We start from the raw sequence: 6,309 nt of genomic DNA on the forward strand, positions 1-6,309 counted from the left end.
ACAACAACATCATATTAATTATTTTGCTCTGTCATGAATTAAATGTAAAATAGTATGTTCAGTTAAATATGAATGTAAAAGTCATTTTGTATAGAGAGGGTAAGAGTTAAAGAGAAAAAGAGCAAGGGTCTCTGAGGAGAAAATGGTGGAGCAAATTTTGGTGGGCGTGTGAAAACAACAGTTACTGTGTTTTATTGTGTGTTATTCCGCGTAAGTGTAAATCACTGTAAAACCTTTGTTTTACTTGGTGAATGAGCCGCAGTCCCATGTAAATGTATTTTCATGTTTTAGAATTCAATACTAAATTTTTAGTGAATTGCTCCAAACCTACTTTGTTCTATTTTTGTCGTGAGTGAATATTTTTCTGAAGTCTCTGTATAGCTTCACGAAGAGTCATAGAGCTGCACGAAATTAGCTCAGCCGTGTGCGAAAGCGAAAGAAGCTTTGTGAAAGTCATATCCCTATGCCTCAACACGTAAATTCTCTACATGTAAATTATGTCAATTATTCTAACATGGTATGAGAGAGAGTTAAATATTGTTAGTGTAAAAACAAGTGTTTTTACTAGCACTAAGAATTGTTTTGAAGGCAGATTGTTTTTAGCATATTTACCAATAGGCAGAAAGTTTTTCTTACGCTCAGAAATGGCAACATCAAGTACAAGCTTGACTAATCCTCAATTACCTCAGTTTAATGGCAAAAATGATGATTATTGGGTTATTACAATGAAAGCCCTGTTTTCTTCTCAAGACATTTGGGATTTGGTGGAGAATGGTTTTCAAGAACCAGTAGATGTAGCAACATATAATTCCTTATCTCAATAAGAAAAAGATTTGTTAAGGGACAATAGGAAGAAGGATTCAAAATCCTGTTTTATATTTTCCAAGCAGTTCATGAAAGTATTTTCCCAAGGGTTGCAACAACAACGAAGTCCAAGAAAGCATGGGACACCCTCCAGACAGCCTACCAAGGCATGGAAAAAGTCAAGACGGTAAAGATGCAAATGTTGAGAAGAGATTTTGAAACACTTTCTATGAAAGAGTCTGAGAATGTAGACTAGTTTTTTACACATGTAAGCGGGCTGATTACTCAAATCAGGTCTCGTGGTGAGACATTTGAGGAAAGAAGAATAGTTGAGAATGTTTTGAGATTTTTTCTAGCAAGGTTTGATGCCATTATTGTGGCCATAGAAGAGACAAAGGATCTCTCACAGTTCTCAATGGATGAGCTTAATGCATCATTGATTTCTCATGAACATAGATTGAATAGAACAACAAGATCCTCATTGGAGCATGCCTTCAAGACACAAGTTTCATTTGGTCAAGGTAGAGGTAGAGGAAGATCATATGCTAGAGGAAGAGGAGAAAGCCCACACAGAGGTGGAAGAAGCAGCCCTTCAAGCTCAAATGGAAGAGGCAGCAATCAAAATCCAAGTCAAGGCCCAAGCCAAAATCAAGCACAAGGTCAAATATATGATAAATCTCAAGTTCAATTTCATTACTGTAAGAAGTATGGTCATTATGCAAATGAATGTAGAAAGAATCAATATGACATTAGAAACAAACCAAGCGTAAATTTCACAAAAGAAAATCAAAACCATGATAGCATGTTTTAGCTTGTAATGTAGCACAATAAAAACAAAGTGATATATGGTATCTAGATTCAGGGTGTAGCAACCACATGTCAACAAACATAGAAATGTTTTCAAATTTAGATGAAAGTGTGAAATCTGAAGTGACATTAGGGACTGATAGCAAAGTCTATGTCATGGGAAAAGCAAGAGTTAATATCCTAACAAAGAAGGGGGAGAAGAAGTACATCTCAGATGTTTACTTTGTCCCCGGTCTGAAACATAACCTCATAAGCATTGGACAACTCATGCAAAAGGGCTACAATGTCTTCTTCAAGAATGATGTATGCACAATTTTGGATAGGCCTCCAAGCAGGCAGCTGATTGCAAAGGTTCAGATGACAAACAATAGAATGTTTCCTCTAAAATTAAAATCAGATTTGCAGAAAGAAGGTGCACAAGCACAACTATCTATGAACTCAGAAGAAGTTGTGCGAAAAGAGGCAGCTGACATAAAAGTAAACTTTGAAGTAGAGGTAAAAGATGAAAACTGGTTATGGAATTTGAGATTTGGGCATCTCAACTTTGGATGTTTGAATTTGTTGCATAAGAAAGGCATGGTGAAGGGTTTACCACTCATCGAAAAGGCAAAAAGCATATGTGAACGATGTATCTTGGGAAAGCAACATAGAGAGACATTTCCAGCAGGAAATTCAGTAAGGGCAAAGGCACCTTTGGAGATTGTCCACTCAGATTTATGTGGACCAATGCATACACCATCAATTGGTGGAAGCCACTATGTATTGACCTTCATAGATGACTACACAAGGAAGACATGGGTCTATATCCTAAAATAGAAAAGTGAAGTGTTTGACCGCTTTCGCCAATACAAAGCTCTTGTTGAGAATCAAAGTGGACACTACATCAAAGTCCTCAGGACTGATAGAGGTGGAGAATACATCTCAGATGAGTTCCTTCGTTTTTGTAGAGAGTATGGAATTCAAAAGCAATTTACAACAAGGTATACACCCTAGTAAAATGGTGTGGTAGAAAGGAAGAATAGGACCATTATGGAAATGTAAAGGAGTATGACGAAGGCAAAGCATTTGCCAAATGATTATTAGGCTGAATCTGTCGCTTGTGCAGCATATATCCTGAATATATGTCCAATCAAAAGCATTCATAACATAGTTCCTGAAGAGGAATGGAGTGGAAGAAAGCATAGTTTCACCCACATGAGAGTTTTTGGATGTGTGGCGTATGCACATGTCCTGGATGAGTTGTGGAAGAAGTTGGACAGAAAGGGGAAGAAATGTATATTTGTTGGATACAGTGATGAATCCAAGGCTTACAAACTCTACAATCCATTAACTAAGAAGGTCATAATCAACAGATATGTGCAATTCATAGAAGAGGAAGCATGGGATGGAAGTTTAGAGAAGACAGTCAATGTGCAAGCATGTATACCACATGAGGACAAAGAAGAATTAACAGCATCAAGTAATTCCTCAACAGTGACTCCCTCTAGACCTATTCAAGCACAACAAAGCAGGCAGCAAGAAACACCATCAATGGATAATAGGACAGTTTCGCACATCCAAGCAAGTGGTTCTCCAAGCACACCGCAAAGCGCAACACCAAGTGACATGTCAAGCCCATATTTAGTAAGCACAAGAAGACCAAAATTCAAAAATTTAAATAAAATTTATGAGCAAGAAGAAGTTGATAGCAGCGTTGGTTTGAATTCCTTATTTGCGTTATTTTGTCATGTAGATGACCCAATCCATTTTGAAGATGCAGTGAAAGATGAAAAATGGGTTGCAGAAATGGAGGAAGAAATTGAATCAATAGAAAGGAATGACACATGGAAGTTAGTGAGCCTTCCGAAAGGAAAACATGTCATTAGAGTGAAGTGGGTCTATAAGACCAAAAGCAACATTGAGGGAAATATTGAAAGGCACAAAGCAAGGCTAGTTGTCAAAGGATACAAGTAGCATCATGGAAGAGATTACACAGAGATGTTCGTGCTACTCGCGTGGATAGAGATAGTGCGCACAGTTGTGGCGATTTCCATGCAGCATAAATGGAGAGTGTATGAAATGGACATAAAATGAGCGTTCTTAAATGGTTTCCGAAAGAAAAAGTGTATGTTGTGCAATCGCCTAGTTATGAGGTAGAAGGCCAAGAAGAGAAAGTGTATCAGTTCAAGAAATATCTTTATGGGTTGAAGCAAGCACTGTGTGCATGGTACAGTAGGATAGATGCTTATTTGTTGGACAATGGTTTCAACAAATGTGATGGTGAGCCTACTCTCTACATCAAAGAGAGTGAATCATGGTAAGATTCTCATTGTCATCTTATATGTAGATGATTTGATTTTTACATGTAGTGATGATGTCCTCATCACTGATTTCAAACAAGTCATGAAGAGTGAATTTGAAATCACTGGCTTGGGATTGCTAAGATAGTTTTTGGGCATAGAAGTGAAGCAAACAAAAACTGGCACTTTTATCTCTCAAGCGAAGTATGTGGTAGACATTTTGGAGAGGTTTAGAATGTAGAACAACAAGTCCGCACCAACTCCAACTGTCATAGGGTTGAATTTGAGCAAACAATATTGCAGCAGCAATGTCAATCCAACATTATACAAAATCATGATAGGCAGCTTGATGTATTTGACTACCACTACGCCAGACATAATGTATGCAGTAAGTTTGGTGTCAAGGTTCATGGAGACACCCAAGGAGACACATTGGTAAGCGACGAAAAGGATTTTAAGGTATGTCAATGGGATAAAACAATATGGTGTTTTGTACACAGCAACAAGTGATTTCAGGCTGGTTGGTTACACTGACAGTGATTGGGTAGGCAATGTCGATGACAGAAAGAGCACGTCAGGATATGTTTTTCATTTGGGTTTCGGAGCCATTTCATGGGCCTCCAAGAAGCAAACAATAGTGTCACCGTCAACAACAGAAGTTGAATATATCATAGCAATAGCAGTAGCGTGTCAGGAAATTTGGATGAAAAGGATGTTGAGGGATCTTCGTCATGACCAAGAGGGAGCGACAACTATTTTCTGTGACAACACCTCAGAATTACATTGTCAAAGAATTTTGTCTTCCACAAGAGGACCAAGCATATTGATTCTAAATATCATTTTATTAGAGAGTTGATTAACAATGATGAAATTGTGTTGCAGCACTGCAGGTCACAAGAACAATTTGTTGATATTTTCACAAAGCCATTAGCACGTGAAAGTTTTTTTTATCTCAGAAACTGTTTGAGAATTGTCAATGGCGGAAATTGTGATTAAGTGGGGGTGTTGTAAATATTAATCCCAACCATCGCATTAAACACTCTAACAACAACCATACTTGTCAGAAGCATTTTTGCAGGTTGCGTCTCTGTTTGAAGATGGAAGGAATGAAGCCAAAACAGAAGTACCGTGGAAACCATTCTGAAACGCAACAAGGAATTTAAAGCATTTAATGTATTTTTCTAGATAGATATTGGCAAGCATTCATTCAGTGACTATTGCCCACACTCCACAAACACCTCCACGATTCTGATCACACTCAACAACAACATCATATTAATTATTTTTCTCTATCATGAATTAAATGTAAAATTGTATGTTGAGTTAAATATGAATGTAAAATTCATTTTGTATAAAGAGAGGGTAAGAGAGTTAAAGTGAAAAAGAGTGAGGGTCTCTGAGGAGAAAATGGTGGAGAAAATTTTGATGGGCGCGTGAAAACAACAATTACTGTGTTTTACTGTGTGTTATTCCGCATAAGTGTAAATCACTGTAAAACCTTTGTTTTACTTGGTGAATGAGCCACAGTCTCATGTAAATGTATTTGCATGTTTTAGAATTCAATACTAAGTTTTTAGTGTGTTGCTCCAAACCTACTTTGTTCTATTTTTGCCTTGAGTGAATATTTTTCTTAAGTCTCTGTATAGTTTCGTGAAGAGTCATAGAGCTACGTGAAATTACCTCCATGGTGTGAAAAGTTGAGCTACGCGAAAGAAGCTTTGTGAAAGTTATGGCCCTATGCCTCTACGTGTAAATTCTGTCAATTTTCTAACTTGGTATTAGATCGGGTTAAATATTGTTAGTGTAAAAACAAGTGTTTTTACTAGAACTAAGAATTGTTTTGAAGGCAGATTGTTTTTAGCATATTTACCAGCAAGTAGAAAGTTTTTTTTACGCTCAGAAATGGAAACATCAAGCACAAGCTTGAAAAATCCTCAAATACCTCAACTTAATGGAAACAATTATGATTATTGGGCTATTACAATGAAGGCCCTATTTTCTTCTCAAGACATTTGGGATTTGGTGGAGAATGGTTTTCAAGAACCAACAGATGCAGCAACATACAATGCCTTATCTCAGCAAGAAAGAGATTTGTTAAGGGACAACAGGAAGAAGGATTCAAAAGCCCTGTTCTATATTTTCCAAGTAGTTCATGAAAGTATTTTCCCAAGGGTTGCAGCAGCAACGAAGTCCAAGCAAGCATGGGACACCCTCCAGACAGCCTACCAAGGCATGGAAAAAGTCAAGACGACAAAACTGCAAATGTTGAGAAGATATTTTGAAACACTTTGTATGAAAGAGTTTGAGAATGTAGACTCATTTTTTAAACATGTAAGTGGGCTGGTTACTCAAATCAGGTCTCATGGTGAGACACTTGAGGAAAGAAGAATAGTCGAGAAAGTTTTGAGAAGTTTTGTAA

Source organism: Pinus tabuliformis, chromosome 1_2 (genome assembly GCF_031772625.1).
Source record: "Pinus tabuliformis cultivar Carrire ecotype Pingquan chromosome 1_2, CPIR1, whole genome shotgun sequence".
Taxonomy (NCBI): Eukaryota; Viridiplantae; Streptophyta; class Pinopsida; order Pinales; family Pinaceae; genus Pinus; species Pinus tabuliformis.